This window comes from Bacillus rossius, chromosome 8 (genome assembly GCF_032445375.1).
Source record: "Bacillus rossius redtenbacheri isolate Brsri chromosome 8, Brsri_v3, whole genome shotgun sequence".
Classification (NCBI taxonomy): Eukaryota; Metazoa; Arthropoda; class Insecta; order Phasmatodea; family Bacillidae; genus Bacillus; species Bacillus rossius.
In genome coordinates this window covers 38998119-39021099 of record NC_086336.1, presented here as the reverse complement: position 1 = coordinate 39021099, position 22981 = coordinate 38998119, and the positions used below count along the sequence as shown (strand labels likewise).

Below are 22981 nucleotides of genomic sequence, written 5' to 3'. Positions count from 1 at the left end.
GATAGTTTTACAGCTCTGAACATATAATACCACACCTTTAAGCGGCCAACACTGATAATAAATAATATTTTAAAGGAATAGGTAGATAAGGTAGGTTAAAGATTTTTGGGGAAATCTCTATCATTTTGGGGAAATTTTTTGTCTGTTTTGGGGAAATTTTGAAAACTCAATCTGGAGACCCTGCTGTTGGGTCTATCGCTTCATCGAAGAATATGAAAGAAACTTTGGATATTTCAATTACAGTTGCACTTTTAGCTAGGAAAAAAAAGCAAAGCAACCAAAGAGTATAAACAAATATGTCTGCCACGACACTTAGCTGATGGGTTGATTTTTTGGACTGGCAGTTTGGACTGGCGAGACGACAGTTCCGACTGTAGGTCCGAACTGTCAGTTCGGGCTGATAATGTGCTGTGGCCTCTAAATTTCCTAATAGGTCTGTTAAATCAGCTTGATGCATTCATTTGTTTACAGATGGTAGGGATGGGCTTATCGTTGGAGAAGGCGGTGGGGGAGGAAGGAAACTTATCCTACATAACAAAAACTGTCAAACAAAATATATCATTGCCACCAACAAAAGGAAAGAATTTGAAAGCAAAAAGTGGGTAAAGTGGTTCTATTCTCCCCCTTCCCCCGAAATGAAATTCTGCGTACGCTCCTGATGGTAAGCACTGCAATATATACTCAAAAAAAATTCCCATGCAAAGTTGTATTCGTACGCAGCGCATATCTTAATGTACGTACTTTAAACGAAACACCAAAATCTTACTGCACAGAATCTGAAAAGTACGAAGTGTCGCGTAAGTTTTATGACGAACTTTGAAAACGTTCCATTTCCGTTCGCCATGACACATGTTTCAGCAGTTCTATTGGCAGGTAAGCCATTTGTAGAGACCTGCAAAATTCGCGGATTCATTCGGTGATAGGCTAGAATTCAAACACTTATACCTCTTAGATAATTTTGCTATTGGCTTACTGTTCATCTGGACGAATCTCAACCAGTTATAAACCCTCAACCAAAGAAGGATCGAATCACAGACAAACCAGCTGAGACGACTTACAAGTCGGCAGCCAAAGAACTTGCGTTATTTGCCCGAGTGCAGTCTATCCTGAAGATCATCGAAACCGCGAATTTTTCAGGTCTCTAGCCATTTGTTGCCTTGGCCTCGCAGCTTTGCGCGCGAGGGCTACGTCATGCGCAGACTTGTGCGAGTCGGGAGCGCCACCCTCCGTGCTGCGCAGAGCCGTGTCGAAGAGCTTCAGCCAGTAACTAGGGACCTACACAAGTCCTCTGTGTACTCGGGCAAACAACGCCAGTTCATTGGCTGCTGACTTGCGAGTCGTCTCTGCTGGTTTGCCTGTGATTCGATTCTTCTTTGGTTATGGCCAGGGGCAGGCATTTTTCGGGAAAAGATCTGAACGTTTAATAGACTGCAACAAGGTATACCCTACCCGAACAAGTGGTTTATTCCTTGTGATTGGCGTCCGTATAAAAGAGAAGTCGTAGCCTTATTTGACCGAGCCACTCAGGACGCGTTTGCTTTCGCACTGAATTACTGTGATTGGTGTTGTTACAATCGATATGTATATGGGAGAAACTCACCCAATCACGAAACACAGAAGATGCTACAGTGTTTTAACTTTCAGCTAGTCGCGAAATCTGCATGCCCCTTGTTATGGCCCAGAATTGTCCACACGATCAGTGAACCAATAGCAAAAACAGCTTAAAGGTAGCTATATAAAATTGAATTGTAGACTATCGCGAAATGACTGCACGAATTTTTCCGGTCTCTGTCCGTCCATGTTTCTTGCACAAGTGCAGTCGTGGTACCTGGCGTTCTTGTACCAAATATGTTATTAGGAACTATATATGAAACCGGCAATGAAAAACGATAGACAAGTTATGTCAGCGAACCTGGTGGTGTGGATCTCTGAGTTTTTGCTCAATATGTGTGTAAAGCTTGGTAATTGTCAGGTAATTGTAATTGTCACCCCCTGGTTTAAAGTGCGAGGAATAGAGCCTCTGGTTTTTTTCCATGTTTCCTATGTTCATTAAATTACATTTATGCCATAATTAATGTACTTATTGTCTATTCGCCCCGCTCTATTTTATTTGCCCAGTACGCTTCGCCACAGCAGTATACGACACGCCAGAGTAAAGCATATGAGTAAGGACGTATTTTTCGTGAAAAATAAAAAATCTGAGTAAGGCATTCCAGCATCTCCGATAGCGGCTTTTCCCTTGTAATTGGCGGTCGTCCACAAGAGAAGACACTGCACAATTTGGCCACGACATTCAGGACGAAGGATGGCTAAGATTGTTATTCTGACAGTAGACATGTACCGGTAATAAACCCAGCCAACTACGAAACACAGACAATGCTACCAAGTTTTAACCCATAGCCGGTCTGGAAATATTTTCGCGAAACCTGCATGACCCTAAAATGAGTTTTTTAATATTATACGCACCAGGTCATAATGCATATAATATTGAAATCACCTGACAACCATCAATAATACAGATAAAAATTAATGAAAACATTTAACAGAACTTATGTTCTAAAGTTCTTCTCACGGCTGACATACGCCTTCGGAGTTGGAGCTGAATCTATTGCCAATAACATAGAAAGTATTTAAGATGAATCACAAGCTTGTGCCTCGGATAGTGATGACTAAAAATACTGAAAAATATAAAAGAGGGTATAAATAGTGGGTATTACAAAAATAATATATCACAAAAATTCTACCACTATAAAATTAAAGGCGATACTAGATATTGAATCTCGAACTACTAAGAACTTTCATTAACATTAATAGCTTTACTTGTATGCACTTTGTACTCATAATTGTACGAAAACAGCAAAAAGCAGCTAGCAAACTGACAATAAAAATTATTAAAACGGATGCTCAAATATGACTCAGGTAAAATATGTATCAAGGTACTGTCTCTAGAACCAATTACAATATGAAGTGCCACAAACAAACTCAAATGTTATAATATAAACGTCATATTTAAAATATATGTTGGCTAATAATATCAATACACAAGAAAGAGAGGGATAATAAAATAAATGTGTATCACAGCACCAGAGTACTGGTGCAATTATTCAAATCAGCCACCTCGCCTCACAATTCGACTCCATTGTACATGCAAGGAGTAACCACGAAGCTCTGTTTGGCTGGGTGTCGATAACACGAGACTGTGACCCCGGAATCGCAACTCACAGCAGTTTCGACGAAGAGGTGTTGTCTTCCGCGGAGACTCACCCCAAGGCAAACTTCTGGTTCGGCGGCTCAGCACAAGTCTGCCTTCTTTACGCTCATAGTAACTGATTAATCATTGGACAGTCTCTTGAACTTCACGAGCACAAAGTTCCACAGTAGTCAAATATTTTCAAGTTAACATCTGCAACCTTATGTTTCACCACCTCCAAAAACTAAGTCAGTTTCACCATCTCCATGGACTAAGTCCCTCTACGTATCCAAAGTCAGTAATTGTTAAAGCCAAAGTAAATTTTAAGATAGAGTCCTGAAAATGATGAATGTTATACAGCAGGACAAGAGGATCTCAAATATACAAAGAACCTTTTCTTACGTAAACGTAACGTAACGCTGTTACGTATCTTACGTGTCTCTCGTTATTGCCAAGCGTCCCAGTTTTAAGTCGAGTTAAAGTGAAATTCGTTCAGTTGCTTCCACTCCAGCATCTCCATCTCAACAGAATCGAAAACCAGCACTGCTAAGTCCTTACGTAACTCGTTGGTTATCAATCACTAAACTGGGAGATCAAATCAAAACTGTCTATCATCACAAGACACTTTACTCCTAAATAAATTCTATCACCAGTGTTCGACGAGAATTTTTAAGTCTCACACTACTGGTTACCATAGAATTATATCTCCACACTTACAATAGTGATGAAAACATACCAAGAGTCCTGTTCGTTAAAGACGTAAGCGGCAGCACGGCGACGGACAGAGCGAGGACGAGTGTAGCGGTCTTCAATCGGCGAGTCTCTTCGGGGGCTTCTGTTGGAACTCTCCCCTCTCCAATGGTTTTTTTCCCTAACCTAACTAATAACTAAATGTGTTTGGGAGGGGTCTTGGTTAGGGAAAGACTCTTTGTGCGTCTCAGGCCGAAGCCTATACGCTCTAATTATGCTGGGTTTAAGTCATGCAGGAAGGGTGGCATGCATCATGTGCTAGGAGGGGATTGGCCAGCCATGGCTGCGATTGGCGCAGTGACTATAACTCCCATCACTTCTTAACTCTAGACTAGAAACTAGATAAGCTGGGCCCAGGTAAAACCTGCATATGCGCAGGGAAAACCCTGGGAATTTACTTGCGGGATGCAAAAATTCATGCATTGATTACAAGCAGGTTGGTTACTGGAAACAGAGGGATGGTTCAGGAAGAAGAGTTGGACAGAGTAGAAAGAGTCTACCATGCGGGGGGTTGGGCGCTTGAACTTTATGTCCGCATTGGGTTTGGGGGTGCTGGTTTTTTCTGGGGCGACTTTGTGTCGTTTCCCGCCAGGCTGCCAGCCAGCCTATACTAAATTAGAAGGGGCCTCTGCAACACTCGGTCAAGTCGTCCAGAAGCATAAGGAAATGACCTTCTCAAACATTACATAACCGAGTGGCAAGTAATCCATTTCCAGACACATGCAACACTTTTTTTTTCGGTAAGGAGGCTTTTTTTTTTCTCTTTCTGTAGCATTTTTTGTTGAGTCGTAGCCAGTTGCCTACCTCCCAGGGATTACGCACAGCACTAGCCACATTGCAAATTATTCAGGTCACAATAAAATACAAAAAAAAAAAAAAAAAAAAAAAAAAAAAGGAGAAGAGTGAGGGGGTGAAGTCAGAGCACTACAAAACGTAGTATTTTGCATGTGTGTGTGTGTTTGTATATGCATATACATGTGCATTTTCATATGCACTTATTCGTAGGGATACGGAAATTAAGCGGATTATACTCTTGTGTTCATGATTGTACCGCAGTTATCTGAACACGGCCGTGAGCCAGCGAAACCCGGCTAGGAGGGAAGCAAGCGCCGACTAACGAGAACAAAATAGTTTCGCGCTGGGAAGTGAGGAAGTGTAAAAGCAGACGTTGTTGGATTGTTGGATCAAACACAAGGCTGACAATGTTCCCGTGTGTGTGTGTGCTTGCCCGCAGCGAACACGGCAGAGCTGCCTGGTCGAAAGGCCCGGGGCGCTCTTGGCCGGCTCCCCCGGCTGACTCACTTCCTGCGGCAGCCCGCTAGGTCGCTCCACTGGGCGCGCGCCGGTTGCCTCGCTCTCACGCTCCACGACTATTTATGCCTTGGCTGCTCTCTCGCTTATATCTTATAATATAACAGTAGGGACCAGACAACTTCGCCGGTTTCATTTCGTGATAGTACACAATTCAAATACGCACACCTATAGGCTGCTTTCGCTGTTGGCTCACTGTTCATCTGGACGACTCCGGGCCAATGAGAGACCCTCACCCGAAGGAGTGTCGAATCTCAGGCAAACCAGTAGGGACGACTCGCGAGTCAGCAGCCAATGAACTGGTGTTGTTTGCCCGGGTGTACTGAAGGTCTTCGAAACAGCGAATTTTTTGCGGTCCCTACCCATAGCCTATATTGATTGCTCTTTCTGTTTGAAGTTTTATGACACAATATCATATGCTAGAGACAGGGACGTACTCAAGGAAGGGGAGGGGGAGGGGAGGGATTTGGGGATTAATAATCCCCACCCGAAAATTCCTAAAAAAAAAAATGGCAATTTCCTTCAAAAAGTAAAAGAATTTGAAAGCAAACAATAGGAAGTGGGAAAAGTGGTCTCCCCCCCCCCCCCCCAAAAAAAAAAAAATACTGCGTACGCTCTTGGCGAGAGAGATATCGTGTCAAATTTTTTAGAAATATCCCTCAGAACGAACATAGAAATGCCATTAAAATCTTAAACTACCAACTTCCCGAGATCAAGCCGTATTGGTTTTTTCCCCGATTTTGTTATCACTACTAATTAATTCAGGTATTTTCCTGTAAATTTATTCAGATAGCTATCTTGTACATAAAGTTTCGTCTCATATTTACTCAAGATATATTTAGTAAATATTATCTGATAGCGTCAAAAGTTACTCAAGTGTTCCTAATGATGATCACTTTCGTGACCTTTCCATTTTGAAAATAACGTTTATTAATTATCTGGTGATATTTGCGACCCAGCTACAAATGCAAGAGAGCTCTCGGAATAAGTGCACAGGGAAATCCCTTGGTTGATTGTGATGACTAGAATTAACCAACCTGGTAGTTCTGGTGCTGTGAGTTCTAAGCACAGATCGAGCTTCAGCAGGGTGATTATGAACACACATTTTGCGATGTAAGACACGGTAAGCAACGGAGATCGTGAAGATTACCGCAGGAAGAAGCTGCGTGATCACGAACACAACATGTTTTGTTAAACTCCCGACTGTTGATGAATATGTGTCTGTATGTACCGTAATCTTTGAGTTTGAACACACATTTCGGACGGTATTTTTTCGCACCGGTGCTACGTTATATACCACGAGTGTATCAGTTGGTGGTGTGAAACGAATAGGAGGTTAGCGATGTAATTCAACTATAATAACTATTAAATACTGTGACATTTTATTGGCACAACTTTCTTTTAAAATAGCTGGGTGTGTTAGGAGCCAAACCTATTTACAATGAAGTTTAACGTAAACAATATTTTTTGAGGTTAGGAGCTTTTACCGCAGTATTTATATATATTGTCACGTGGCACCTAGCCGGTGCCACCACCATTTCTGTCTCGATCCACTTTCGGAAGGGGGAGAGAATCGTAGCTCTTTACATAGAAACAACTCGCTTGGCATCAACTAGTCTTAACTTCATAAAATACTTTACTGTACCTAGGATCATAGGTTCGTCATCCCGTACAGGATGTCTGGTGAGAGCTGAACTAAGGAGATTTTGCAAAATAACATAATACTTAATTAAAATTATTTTATTCTTAAAGTCAAATACTCAACATCATTTTAAAGAACATTTAAATAGCGGGATTACAATTTAAAACAATAATCTCTTTACTTCCTTAACGATTGAACGACCTTACAAGAGAGAGAATGAGAGAACTTCACTAAACACTTCCCTAGTCCTTCCGAATACCTCAAATCATAATTAATACTTAAAATTAAAACAAAGATAAGTCCATACTCACATTTTCCGAAAAGCCTTTCTTGATCGATTACTTTAAAAAAATAACGTAGGGGCCTCTCCTGCCCTTGAAATCCCGAACGAACATTACATTTTAAAAACTATGACGCGTGACCCCTGACGAGGGCCATAGCCTCCGCCCGAAAGCTTGACGACTACATTATGACCTAACTTAAATTAAACGACTCGTGGCCTCTGGCGTCGGCCATAGCTTCCGCCCGAAAGCTTGAATTCCTACATCACGAACGAACTAACAACTCGTGACCACAGGTGAGACGCATAGCCTCCGCCTGAGTGAGCCTGAATTCCTACATCACGAACGAACTAACAACTCGTGACCACAGGTGAGACGCATAGCCTCCGCCTGAGTGAGCCTGAGTCACCACTCACTTGCGCTTAAATTCGCGCGCCCTGCCGCGCCTACCATAACAAAAGCTCGTTATTGAAGTCAAATTTACTAAACAACTAACTAGAACATCTGGGAAGACTACCCCCCCTCTACCCCAATGTGCAGGCCACACCGCGCGGCTTGTTACGACAGCGCGCCCCAGTAACTGCGGCCCGTGGCTGCGCCAGCGTGCGGCCAAACAAACAAACAAAATTCTGCAAGCCCGCAGCGCGCCGCGCCGGCCCCGTGCCCCAATTACATGGTCACGCCACTTGCGCTGACGAGTGAACAGAGCAGCCAGCCCAGAGTCCCGTCAGTAAAGTCCCTAAATTTGATTTCAACAACCCTGCAAAATTTCAACCCGCGACATAACCCTCCCCTCACAGAGCTCGAGCCCCATCGAGCTACCTCAAAATTACAAATTGTCTTTTTCCATTAAACCATAACTATAAATTCCTCATTTCACAAAAATAATAATTTTCTTAGTTCCTTGCTGTCTGAACATACATCTAGATTCTGCATAAGATTTATTTTAAAACAACAAGTATTCATAAAATTAAATGTAAAACTTTTATCTGGTTTGTTCTCACAGGAACCTTCAGAGGCTCGAGTTCTCAATTCTAAAAAAATTGTTCTGTTAGTGAAATCTCTTTACAAATTAAATTACTGTTCTTAGTTTCTCAGTATTCGTTAAACAATGTGCAAATTCTTGATAATTATTATTATTTTTTTTTTCAGTTTCCGTTTATTACCATACTTCTTTCGTTCTTCAAAAAAAATTAAGTGTCCTTACAGTGTTTCAATTAATTAAACTCTTATCTCGTGAAGGTTGGTGCAACTCCTCGAAGTCAGTGTTGTCGAGAAGAGTAGCTCCCTGGGCTGGCCATCAGCAAACACCACTCAACTCCAACAGCTACTGGACTGGCTTCCAGGGCAGCTCACAACTTCTCCCCACATCTGCTTCGGAGTTGTGCCATCCTCATCACGAACAGATTACAATTCTGAAACATCATCAACAGGCATTACCATCACGCCTGACAAATACAAAACTAACTACTAAACTGCAATCGATGGGCAAGGATGCAAACACACAAAAAAATAAAATTAATTAATTCAACTGCTAACATAAAGTATCCCACCCTTAGCATAATCTAATCAGGCAAATAATTTGATAGGAAAAACTTAAGGAAGGGAAACATGACCTCCAATGATTTTCCCTAACTCTTGAGTCTTGATCTTCTCTATACAGCAAATAGTCCCCACGAAGTAACTGGGTTGAAGGTCAGTTCACATGACCCACCCATAACCTCTTCTACTCTTCTTTTCTTCTGGGGGCAACCACAATGCCCACCAATCTCTCTCCATGGTGCCGAACCAGCTATCCCATGAGAGTAAACAACGTAGTCAATAGAAGCGCAGAGGGGAAACACCAATCTCTGGCTTGTCGAGTCATAAAACTGCTTTATCTTCTTCTTCTTCTGAGTAAAAATATCTGACTAACCTTGCTACTATTCTTCCCAACAATAAAAAAAAAGTTCATCAGGTATCTTCATAAAAAAACATTCTAACTAATAATAAGTCTTCTTTTTCTTCTTTTTTTTTTCTGTTAGATGTAATAGAAGGCCATGTTAGGGAGGTTATAGGGAAAAAGAGTGGCCAATTCCCACCCCATCACCCACCTAGATCATGACTAATTAACTTTTAAATTTTCTATTTCAAACAAATAAAAAAAAAACATTTTTTTTTATTCAAACTTTTAAACTATAATTACTTTTACTTCATAACCTCAAAAGCTAATCAATAATTCTAAATGAAATTGTGATTTACTGCATCCTTGTTCCATCCGATCTGTTTGTTTATAACCTTTCTTGTAAAGTATAAAATTTTCAAACATTACTAATTCAAAAAAAAATTAAATTCTGGTGTCCTTTGAGTTACAATTAACTTTACTATTTCTTAGCTTGAAATAATTTAAGTTTTCAGAACTATTTCATTGTCTAATTCACAACACTTAAAAATCAACTCAAAACAACAAATCATCAAAATCAATAAGATCATCTGACCTACCTATCAGTACGGTGAACTTGAACTGTTCGTACACATTTATAATAAGCTATTGTATTTAAATTCCAACCTAAATAAGGTTTAAAAAAAACTACTAATCCCTCTGTAAATTAAGAAAATTAACTTTAAAAATTAAACTTAAGGTATTAGTTCTTTTTGACAGCTACCACAACTCACTAGTTCCATTACATTACTATAACCTAAAAAGTTCTGTAAATAATGTTTATAACAAAAAAAAACTCCAGTTACTGTCTTCCATAAAAAAAAATAAAACTTTACATAACCTTATTAATCTCCACTTGTAAGTCCATGGCTGCCAGCTTTCTCTTCTCTTGAATCTTCAGTCTTGGCTCTTGTTTCAGTGATCTTGTATCTTGTCTCTCGAACTCTTGTCATCTTGTAAACTGGACTGCTGCTCAGCTCATCTTAAGGAATCTGTAACAGTTTCAAAAATACATGTTAATTTAAATTACATAATTCCTGTTCTTTGGTCCTAAAAAAAAATTGTATTATTAGTACACATTACCCTGAAACAACATTATTATTCATTGTTTATTACTTAAAAAAAAAATGCTTTACCATAAAATCCTTTTTTGTTCTTTTCATTAGGCCTATTTATTTTCCTTCTTCTTAATTAAATTCTGCTTCAAATGTTAATCCTAACTTAAGACCTACCATCTATTTATTATTCATTACCTACATTATTTATGTTACCCTAAACTTCCCATAAGTTTCTAATACTTCCTATCAAAGACATTCTCTCTAAAAAAAATTTACTTGTGACTCTTAACTTAACAAACTTAAAAAAAACTTTTACACTAGACTTAACTTATTATTCATTCTTAGTTACTAAATTTCTATATGTAAACTTTAGTACTTACAAACAAAAACTGCCTATTTCTCTCTACCTCTTAATCTCTTTCAATTATTACAATAATAATGTTACCTTGCATCTTTAAACTTTCTTCTTTTCAATTAAATTAGACATCTCATAACAATAAAAATTCTGCCTATACTCTTCTTATGGGTGTACAAACCAACAACAAAATTTCAAATTCTCAAGTTTCCTTATATTTAAATTATGCAATGCACATAACCTCTGTGGTGCCTGTACCCTTTTAGGCCTACCACCTTCTCCTCTCACAGCATGACAACTCTTATTCCTCGGGGTCTGTATTCACTGTTACAAATCAAATATCTCAAAAAAAATTAAAAACAAATTTATTATTTTAAGAAAACAAAAATTTACATTGAATTTACTATGGAGCCTGGAAATCTTAATGTCTCACAGCAGCTAACATGACTAAATCCCATGGAACCCCAGGTTTACCTAACCTGTGCCCAAAAATTTAAGCATACCAGGCTTTCCCTGCACTGGTTTTACAGCATCACACACTATTTAGGGCCCCTGATCTGCCATCAGTCCCAAGGAGTTTTCCCACAACCCCTCTCTACACAAGCGCCTACCGCATTCCTCTCAATTGGCTATCGGTTTTACGGCATTCTTTTGGGATCCGACCATCAAGTTAGGGCTAATCGAACACTAAACCTCCATACTTCCAAACTAATGTAAATCAATTAAATTTTCTCTGTAAATTCTAAAAATCAAAAAAAATTATTCCAACATGCCAAAGAAACTTCCAAAAAAAATTCATAATCTTATCTTCAAACCATTAAAATAAAAATAAATAGATTACTCTGTTTTCTCCTTAATAACTGTAAACTGTCAACAAATATCATGTCGTAAATTTTAACTATGCTTACTGACTCTTAATCATAAAATCTCATTTGTCCTAATTAATAAACAACCGATTTCCTTAAAATCTCACTGTATCTCTCACACTCAAACTTCACTGGCTGAATATCTCAATAAATTCAAAAACAATTATCTAAACTCTTAAAGAAACTCCTCCCCAATTATTCAAATTACTTCACCTTATTTTATTTCATTACTTAAAACACCTTACTCAAAAAAATTAATTAATTCCCTTCCATTATTATTTGACCAGAAAAAACTTTCTCATTAATTAATTTATTAAAATTCAATTTCACATTAGGCAAGTACACTAACTCTCTACAGCAATGTTTCTCATTTCCCTCCTTCCTAACTGAATCCAATCTTACTTAACCTCCAGGGAATTTACCTCACAAAATAACCAAATTCACTGTAGTGCCTATCTGCTATAGGCCCACTACACAGGGGGCTCTAACCCCACCAACAAACTTCATTGAAATGGTACCCTATCCCATACAGGATAGCCACTTCGGTACTACATGGGGAACTCCTGCCCCAAACTACTCACAACTCTCAGGATTCTCCTAACCCTTAATTCCGTAGTCAGCCCATCTCCTATGGTCTGCGCTACAATTCCCTTTCTTCCCAGGGACACAACGCCTCACCTTAGGGTCCCTCGCCCTAATGAAAACATTAATTTTGTCTCTCTGTTCTTTTGGAGTAAATTCCCTCTACACACAAAATCTAGCCTTCCCAGTTTTCTCAATGCTTATCGATTTTATAGTGTACCTCCTTAATAATGTTTACAAATCCCAAAAAAATATTTTTAAAACCGAGGTAGAATTTAACTAACAAAAACATAAACAACTTACAACGAAACACTTCTAGCCTATACATCATACACTTCTTAAAATAAATTACTTACATACTGAAAGTTCCTCTTCTTCTAAAACACACTTAAATTTAAATTTATTTAACCAATAGTCTATTTTCTTATCGCTAAGTTACCGTACAGCTGATCAAAACAAGGTCACGGCCTGTCCACGTCTCCGTATGAGCCCGTGACGTCACCGAATTCCATCAGGTGCGCCAACCCTCGCTTGCGGTTCCTCCGTTCTCCGCTAGGTCTCAGCACCTCCCCGTCACGTGTTCATTCTGCCACGTCCACTGACGTGTCGTTCTGAAACAACTCTCAACATTTTTCTAATTAAAACAAAACATCACTATAAATTCTATAACTCTCTTTTACATAAACTCTCGTTTTCTCTTTAATTCCTTTCTAACGTTTATCCTTCCCTCGACTGATTTAATTCGTACGTCTCGTCTCCTACGCGCACGACAACAAAACAAACTTCACTTGAAAATAATTCCTATTTACGACAAAAAATTTTTATTTTAAATTATAATTCTCTTAACCTACAATCTTAAATTAACTTTAATAAAACTAAACCACTTGCATTATCTTTATTAAGTATTTAAATTATAACGTATTCTCCTCACGTAAAAATCCCTGATAAACTCAACGACTTAAAACAACTTATCACTATAAACTTTATCCTTACAAGTATACTCAAATAAACATCTGTTACGTCAAAAAAAAAATCTCAAAGACTTCCTCCACTTAGATTAAATTCCGTAATCCTCTCCTCAAGTAAACTCTTAATAACCTGCTATCAGAAGCTGAAACTAACTTAATAATAAACATAAAAATCTACCTCTCTCTCTCTCCAGAAATAGAACCTACCCGGCGCCTCCACCATTTCTGTCACGTGGCACCTAGCCGGTGCCACCACCATTTCTGTCTCGATCCACTTTCGGAGGGGGGAGAGAATCGTAGCTCTTTACATAGAAACAACTCGCTTGGCATCAACTAGTCTTAACTTCATAAAATACTTTACTGTACCTAGGATCATAGGTTCGTCATCCCGTACAGGATGTCTGGTGAGAGCTGAACTAAGGAGATTTTGCAAAATAACATAATACTTAATTAAAATTATTTTATTCTTAAAGTCAAATACTCAACATCATTTTAAAGAACATTTAAATAGCGGGATTACAATTTAAAACAATAATCTCTTTACTTCCTTAACGATTGAACGACCTTACAAGAGAGAGAATGAGAGAACTTCACTAAACACTTCCCTAGTCCTTCCGAATACCTCAAATCATAATTAATACTTAAAATTAAAACAAAGATAAGTCCATACTCACATTTTCCGAAAAGCCTTTCTTGATCGATTACTTTAAAAAAATAACGTAGGGGCCTCTCCTGCCCTTGAAATCCCGAACGAACATTACATTTTAAAAACTATGACGCGTGACCCCTGACGAGGGCCATAGCCTCCGCCCGAAAGCTTGACGACTACATTATGACCTAACTTAAATTAAACGACTCGTGGCCTCTGGCGTCGGCCATAGCTTCCGCCCGAAAGCTTGAATTCCTACATCACGAACGAACTAACAACTCGTGACCACAGGTGAGACGCATAGCCTCCGCCTGAGTGAGCCTGAATTCCTACATCACGAACGAACTAACAACTCGTGACCACAGGTGAGACGCATAGCCTCCGCCTGAGTGAGCCTGAGTCACCACTCACTTGCGCTTAAATTCGCGCGCCCTGCCGCGCCTACCATAACAAAAGCTCGTTATTGAAGTCAAATTTACTAAACAACTAACTAGAACATCTGGGAAGACTACCCCCCCTCTACCCCAATGTGCAGGCCACACCGCGCGGCTTGTTACGACAGCGCGCCCCAGTAACTGCGGCCCGTGGCTGCGCCAGCGTGCGGCCAAACAAACAAACAAAATTCTGCAAGCCCGCAGCGCGCCGCGCCGGCCCCGTGCCCCAATTACATGGTCACGCCACTTGCGCTGACGAGTGAACAGAGCAGCCAGCCCAGAGTCCCGTCAGTAAAGTCCCTAAATTTGATTTCAACAACCCTGCAAAATTTCAACCCGCGACAATATGGTTTTATGTTTTCTTTAGCAAAACACAAGTATGACAACATTGACGACACAAATTTATTTTACTCTTATGTTTAAAAGAAATAATTATTATTGAACCAAAAACAGATAGCTTTAAATTCTTTAAACAAAAATTTAATCAAAAAATAAATTTTGACGTTACAACTTATAATAAATCGATGAAAGCGGGCTGCACGCACGAAAAAGGATGACTCGTTGTCCCGTTACGCTCATTGTACGCTTGTGCCGCATCTATCTCTCTTCCACTCGATTGGAATAACCATCGATTTGACTTTTTCGAGGCACATTAAACTTGAAACACTCCCATCCATTTCCTACTTTTCCTATCATCGTCCTATCCTTAACAGAATAACACAGATTGGAAGAAGTTAAATAGCAAACATGTATAAAGTTATAGTTAAAATAATCTGTTCGTTAAAGTAATAAACATATTTGAATTAATGAGTGCAAATAAAAGTAAATTTATCAATTAAATTGTTGGTTTCATATCACTCCTTCTTTGTATCCATACAAAATAGTGATCATTCAATAAAAATGATTCAATTTTATTCATAAATGTATGCAATCATTTCATCAATGTTTTGTTATGACGTCACGTTAAACTATCGTCCGTAAACTGACTTTACAGACAACCATTTTTTTTATATATCACTGAAACAAAATTTTTTTTAATGAAAACATTAAATATTCAGTGGTTACTTGAATTTAAAGTCACTGAATTTTACCGTGGCTCACAAGTTCCGCGGATTATTAAGAAACACACCACATGTTGGATCGTAATCACCAAATACGGTACGTGTTTCCAAGGGCGGACCCAGGATTGACTTCTGGATGGAGCACCGGTAGTCTGAACCTAGTATAATATCTGTTTATTACTTCAGAAGTAGTATTATCCTGTGCATGTTTAACCCTTTTGGAGGGAGGGAGCACGTTCCGTCTCCCCCCCTCCCTGCCTTTTCTAAATTCGCCACTGCGTGTTTTGGGTGGAGCGTCGAGATACATGGACGTTAATGGGATAAGGAAAATTAATTTTTATTATATTTTAACTTAATGTCATTTGTCAATACCTATTTCAATTCATGATTTCGTATTAGAAAAAAAACTTTCAAAAAATTGATTCACACATATAGTGATGTGATTTTGTACCAGAAATTTGATCTTAGGCATGTATAAAACTGATCCGAGTATAATAATTCAGAAAAGAATATCAAAATATCCTAACATAAATTAGCAAAACCACCGTCGAAATTTAAGTTTAGGGTGTATTGAAAAGGTTTGAAAGAGTCAATTCTTTAAGTTTTCTGGAGGGGGGGGGGGGGCGCCTCATACCCTCATACCTTCTCGTGTATATTAATAACGACGGTGATAATTTGGTACACGTTATTAGTCAATTGTCATCAGTTATTATATATACTTATATTAGTTACGATTTATTAAAAATACAAAAAAATAATAAATCGTCGTGTGGGAAACTACCGGGTTTGTAAAGGATAGCCCTTTTAAAGATTTTATCCCTACACAGTTATATTTATTGCCAACTAGCTGACCCGGCAGACTTCGTACTGCCTAATTAAATTGCAATAAAGTCCTGTCAAAATGATTTGTAATATGACATTTTTTGTTCATACATATTTTATTGTCGGGGCAAAAAATTCTCCTGAACAGAACCGTCACCCTGGTGATAGAGTGTTGTGAATAAGAAATATAATTAAATAAAACATATAAATAAAAAGATAAATAAAAAATAAGTAATCCCTTTATTGTTAATCATGTGAAACATAATAATTTTTATTTTCATTGTAGTGCATGATTAGATCGGTAATTAGCTTGGTTTGTAGCATTTCGGGCTCTTCTACCTAAATTGATTCGTCTAATAGGAGGCATATCTATATTATAGATTATTTTGTCACATGCAATAATTAACGATCATAGGTAAATAAACACTGCACAAAACACTATATAGGTAAGAATTTGTTTCGTGTATAAGTTGACAAAAGCAAACTCATTAGGGTAGGTAACCTAAAATCCAAGGAAAAAAAACACTGACATTGACAGTTTGTTGTTGTTTCAACTTTTTTTAAATTTGATATGAATTGGAGTCAAATCCTTCAAGCCGTATTTAAAATAGGCAAATCAAATAATAAAAACTTAAACTTATGAAATACTTTTGGTAACGCTGGTTTTGTTCGACTGATGTAATGACTTGAAAACTGATGCATTTTAAAATAAAACAAATGAAATAATATCGCGAAGCCGACCAAATTGAACTATTCGATTTCGGTTAATATTTTTTTTTGTTTATCTGTGCTCCAACGCACACTGTTTTGATAGATATGATTGAACTTTGTACAGAGGTAATAAAGTGCAAATTGACTCTTTGACGTTAGGAACATACCTACATTGTTTAAACAACAATGATTGCTCGTTTTAGTTAGAAAACGTTTGTATGGGAAAAAGAAAAGGGCTGGTTTTAGGGTTTTTCCGGCAATTATTCGAATTTTTCTCGCCGTAAAAACCATCTTTGAACTTCAACGAACATTTTAAAAAAAATTGGCCAAATTGGTCCAGGCGTTGTTGAGTTATGCGCTTACCAACACATTTTGCAATTCATTTTTATATTATAGATAGATATTTACATCTCTAACAAATAATCTAAAAAACCAAATAATCAATTGCACTTAAAAATTTTGCTTCCCCAGTCACTCCTTTTTACACACCGCACACCTCGCTGGGCCGCACCTCTGGCGTAACTCTCGTCGTAAAACCCCTCGTGGAGCTCCGTCACCGCACTCCGCCACCGCCGTCGCACTTCCCTTCGCCGAGGCTCTGCTCCACACTGCGCTAGGATCCGCTCCACGCTGCGCTCGGATCCGCTCCACGCTTCGCTCGGATCCGCTCCACGCTTCGCTCGGAACTTCGCTCGGGACTCTCGCTGCACTCGCGGCACTCGCGCAGACTCTCTCGCCCCGGAACTCCGCCGCACCCGCGACACTATCGCCCGAAACTGAACTCTCCGCCCTGGAACCTTCGTCTAGGGACTTCGCCGCTCCGCCGCACGCGCGCGGCACTATCGCCCGGAAACTCCGCCGCGGGGAAACTCCCGACTCCTCACTGACTGACTCGGAGGCCGGCGTCCTGGGCTTATTAAGGCCCAGGCACCCTTCTAGAATTCACGAGCGCAGCTGGGGCCAGTCGCGTCATTCCGCGCCGACCCGACCCGAGAAATCTCTAGACACGCGTCGGCAGCTGCCAGGTGGCGCGCGGAACTCCCCAGCTGTCAGGTGTCAGATAACGTGTTAAAGGCAGAGTGCCGCGCGGGGAGTGGAGGGCTGGAGGGAGGGGAAGCGGCGACTCTTGTAATCCACCATGCACGCGCGGCACGTCTCACGTTGCGGTGGCAGCTTGACGTCAGTTGCCCTGCACCTGCGCGCCGCGGCCCTCCTTACGTTTCGTAACAATATATATGTATTTAAGTAGCGATACATCATTATATTAGTAAAAACATGTCAAAATATTACAAGTGTTTCTAAATTAGAAACATACTAAATTTATGTTAGTACTTCAGAAATGTATCGCTATTACAATATTAAATTTCAACTATTATGAATCATTTGACACATTAACCTGGTAGCAGCTCTAGCTAACACTATAGAAATACTGGACCTGAGTGGGCTATCCACCACGCCAGTTCCGAACAACGTCCATCTGTAGCGGTCGTTCGGGTCGCCAGTTTGTGCACAGCACGTTCACCGGAACACTCGCTATAGGGCGTTTAGCTGCGATAATCATTATAGCAGTACATAACACTCATATCGTGTTTGTTATCAGTGTTCTCTGTTCAGCGCTCACATCTGGACAAGTTAATATTCCGGCATAAAATTCCATTACCTATAGCCCGTCCCACTCTTAGATTGCAGCACACGGCTTATGGCGCTCGCTGTTGCCAAATCTCTAACACATTACGAATTTCAGGAGATGCGTGTCTTTGGAATTTGGATCGAACAAGAAGCATTTTAAGAAATCATATCGTAATTTATAATATTTTATACTATTACACATATAAATTTGTAATAATGCCATTTTTTATGTAAATTTCAAATAAAAACTACCTATTGTAGACGAAAATTTCTTATAGTTTTCTTTTCTGTTCTAAAAATCCCATACATATACCTATATAATTATATATATATATCACATTTTCATGGTCCCGATAAATGCCGTATTTTTGGACAAGTCATGTCCAAAATGATAAATAAAATACGGTAATGGAAATTCTTGGTTGAGTAAGTTATGGGAAAAATCCGAACAATTGATTCGAAATGGGGAAATTTTTTGAAAAACAGAAAAATCGCAACAACTCCCATAATATGAATAATATCGAATCCGTTTTAACGTATGATAACTCGGAGTACCTAATGCCGAAAAATGTTTTCTAAATAAATTTTTGATACGACCAACCATAACTGCATGGGTTCGAAAAAAATTTTCACCGGACAAAAAAAAATCGTAACTGCCTTAGTAGACACCTTATCAAATCTGTTTAAATTGTTTGTAAATATCATAATTATTTTCCAAAACTTTGTCTAAAACAATGTTTGATAAGATGTTTGGTGTTGAGAAGGATAGAAAAATAATTCAAAATTTTGTACTATGATCGCTATTAAATTCCTTCGTATTTATTTCATACATTTTAAATATTATGTTCAAGAATCGATTATAATATTTTTTGTTGACTAAGGAAGCCATGTATTTGAAATTGCTTGTAGGACAGAACCCCACTTATCTAAACACACGACCCTGTTTCCTCTTACGACGGCAGCGCGCGCTCTTGTACTGATAAGACACATCTTTAACAGCTATTTCCACGGAAACTGTAGAAGCAATTGAGATGGAGCTGCTTTTAAAAACTAATTCAATTCATTGTGAACATTTTTCTCGCTTTCGTCCCCCATCTATCTTTAATAGAAAAAAATTTTTCCGCGGGTCAACTTTTTGATGTGTCAGTTTGTGAGAAAATGCATTTCAATATATTAAAAAAATTATTTAAGTGAAACCTGTACAGTTTTTGTCTTAACATTTGTTCGGTGGCGTCCTACGGCATTAATTTACTAATAAAAAAAATCTGAATGAAATACACATGTAGGTTTTCTTTTTTTGATGTGAAACATATCGGAATACTTCAAAACAGTTCGCAGCGAATAAGTTATGTTTTTTAATTTTTTCGGACACTTAAAATATTGTTAAGTATTCAAAATAAGCATTGCCTGATGCGTATTTTGATTCTATACAATATGAAAAAAAGCTTGGTCCAAAAATTAAAATTTTAATTTTAATTTCGTTTGATATTTGGCAACAACGCACGAAGAAACAAGGACAGTGCTAACGGCAATCGGCGTGTGTTAGAGAGAGAGAGAATGCGCCCATTTACTTCCATACTGCAATCTAAGAGTGGGATGCTCTATAGATGGACTCAAAGCTGAACACTGGCGTGTAAAAATAAGCGTAGTTACGCCAATTTTTACGTAATCATGAACTGTGCTGATCATAACTATTTAAAAAAAGAGCACATTCAACCTGTTTTCATATATTAGAAACGTTAGGAACAAAATACTTGTTACTAAGAGTTTGCCAACATTTGATCAAGACCAACATGCCATTATTCTTTAAAAGCGTAAAAGATATGGCATACGTGTATACAGGATTTTGGTGTATTTTAGACAATTTAAGCAAACCATACAGAACTTGTAATACTCCTGTTTTGCCTTGCTGTTTCGTTGTTACTGCTGTAAAAGTCGTAGCCTGCTGAAAACTTGTCCACAACTTATTGGCCCGAGAAAACGATTAAGTTTAATGAAACTTAAACATTCTTCTAATAAATATGCCTTTTTGAAATTTACGTCTTGGCTATAATACGAATTATTTATAGTTTATGAAATTTAAAAAATACTGCGTGCGTGTTGGTTTACGTTTATTCCTTCCATATTCTAAGTGAAGTGTTCCGAAAACTTTTAAAGACGCAGACATTGTGTACATAGAAGGCCACGATGTTATTTTATTTTATACGACGCGTTTTCTCTTGCTTAACTATAGCACAGTGAAATAAATAGTTAAATAAAATTATTGCCAATTTAGTGTGTTTGCTTGATAAACATTAATCATCACAAAAAATTCCGAAGAAGAAATTTGTTTTTTAATGTTTTACAATTTCAAGTTGTGAGGTTCGTTGATTGACTTAATACACCTAGAATTGGGTTTCGCCCGGTGACTATACTTTTCCCTCAACCCCATTCCACTCCCGTCCTGTCCTCGCCAGAAATGAGTATTTCCCTCTTTCTGTTCGCCTCGACTTCCCCTGTATCTTCAACCAATGGTCTCTTCTCACTCTGTACTCCCAGCTTACCCGATTCGTTTTGCGAATTTCGTGCTTTATAAACGACCGTGATTTTCTTGCGTTGGTTGCGTTTTGCATTGTTGTTTCGTTGCGTTCCTTGCGTAGTTTATAAACCCTGCCTTACGCGCTTGCGAAATGTATGCAGTCCAAACCGACTGTTTATCCGCAAACACAGCAGCCCCACAGCGAGGTGCCGTTTTCCCTGGCTTCTGGTTTCGTACATTACTGCCTTATTTTACCTTCCGAGGTTGTGTGTGGGCTGTGTGGTACATTACGCAGCTTCAACACCTATTCGGTTCTGCGGAGTGTTTTATATAAGCGCCATCGAACAACGACAAAAGTCCGAGCTACATTCGCAACAGCAGATTCACAGCAAGCTAAGCACGGAAGTTGAATGTACATCAACAGATAGTAACTATTACACTGGAAAATAACACGCGCACGGCGCACAGTAAATTATCGAACTTGTATTTCAAAGATAAAACGTTGGAACTAATTTGAATATGGTATTTATTTGAAAGGCAAATGTCTGACAAAAGAAGATAAGGAAAAAAAAAAAACAATTGCGATTGTACGAACTGCTGTGTTGTATGCTGATGTAGCGTGCAGCTGCGTTATTTATATGCTGTTTGTTTGCTATCGCGAATGTAGCCTAGGATTAATCAACACTAAGCCACATATTTACGTTCACGGAAAAGGGCATTCATTAGATTAATACTGACGTGATTTGTAGTCTGTAGTCCTCAGTAGCCGTCATCGCTAGCGAGTCACGCTTATTGCCCTGCTCTTGCCTCGGGTAACCTCACTTTTACGAGCATTGTTTTTGTAGGCACGTGGTTCCAACACGTCGTGTCGACAAACCCTCAATTTACCATATTTTAATAGTTGTTTATTCCTAGTATAATTAATTTAATATACCATGAAAATAAAGTAATATTTAAAATTTAATAATAACGTTCAATACATTCTTTGAATGCCTTGCAATGGGGAAGATTGATTTAAAAGATTTTTATGGACACACGCCATTTCTGGTATTCAGTGTATGTTATTGAGAAACCTCAAGAATGGACCAGAAATATGAATGTACAAGCAGAAAAACAAACCAAAATCAGCCGATGTAAAAGGTTTGTGTCTTGTTTTGTGTATGTGTGTTCCCGAAACGTCGCAACTGTTATGTCTTGAAAAGACGACTGTGTTCGTTTGTGCCGTCGTCGTTGTGTTGTCCAAGTTTCTTTTTTTGACAACTGGCTTATCGTTGTTGGCCCACTCTGTTCGTCTGTGCCGTGATATTTTATTTTTCATTCCTTGTACGGAGTTCTCTGTGGTCTATTTATTTAAAAATTGACATCAGCTAATTATGGCTTATTTTTATGAGTGTTTGTTGTGGATTCATTTTTCTTGACAGTTCTTGTGATTTCTTTATTATGTATAGAAAAAAAAACAGCAATGACGTACGTCCATACAAAGTTTTTATTAGTACAACGTCAAACCTTTAAAAAAAAATCTTATATTTGCGGTTCAGTGATGCTGCGCGCGCCAAGGCCGTGTCGCATCGAGTCGCGAAACTTTTGGTGCGGACTGTCTCCAAGGTTTGTGTTTCAGCGCTCGGGCTTGGCTATCGCGGCGCAGGCTCAGTGCCGCGGTGGCAGGCAGTCGTGCTTCGCGCCCGCAGTCAGAGAGTCCGGAGGGCTTCGCACGCATTAATCCGCTTGTTTGTCTGCGACTTAAGATAATAAGATCCGTGCCGATTCCCGTTTTCTGGCCGAGCGCTGTCCTGCTCAGCTGTGAACTGCGCATGCGCTATCTGTGCCCGAGCTTCCTGAAAATAATCGATACGGACCGAGAGTCGACCCGCGCATGCGCAGCTGTTCGTGCGGTGGAGTACGTCGCTTCCTGCCACTAAATTTATAATGCGCTTTCGGCGTTTTGGTTCAGTTCCAAATGCTAAATACGTAAGCTAGTGCTTTTAGCTTTAAACAGCACACAACTGAGATTGTCTTGTACAGTAAAAATTTGCCGCACTGTGACTAGCATCGAGCATTTACACAGATATGTGACTAGTAATAAATTCTGGCGCGTAATGTTTGGCGATCCGCGGGTACTTTTTTTAAAACAACAGGTTGGTGAATTTGAAGTTCGTTATTTTCTTGTGACTAGTTGATATTTATAGGCAGGAACTTTAAATTTAAATACAGCTGTTAATATTGTTATTTAGGT

At 39.0% G+C, this 22981-nt stretch overlaps 1 protein-coding gene across 1 annotated transcript in view; it reads left to right on the top strand.

The window, feature by feature from the left end:
- LOC134534767 (pleckstrin homology-like domain family B member 1) overlaps positions 1-22981 on the top strand; it is a 237166-nt gene that overhangs the window by 205350 nt on the left and 8835 nt on the right. The gene's annotated exons all lie outside the window — the stretch shown is intronic.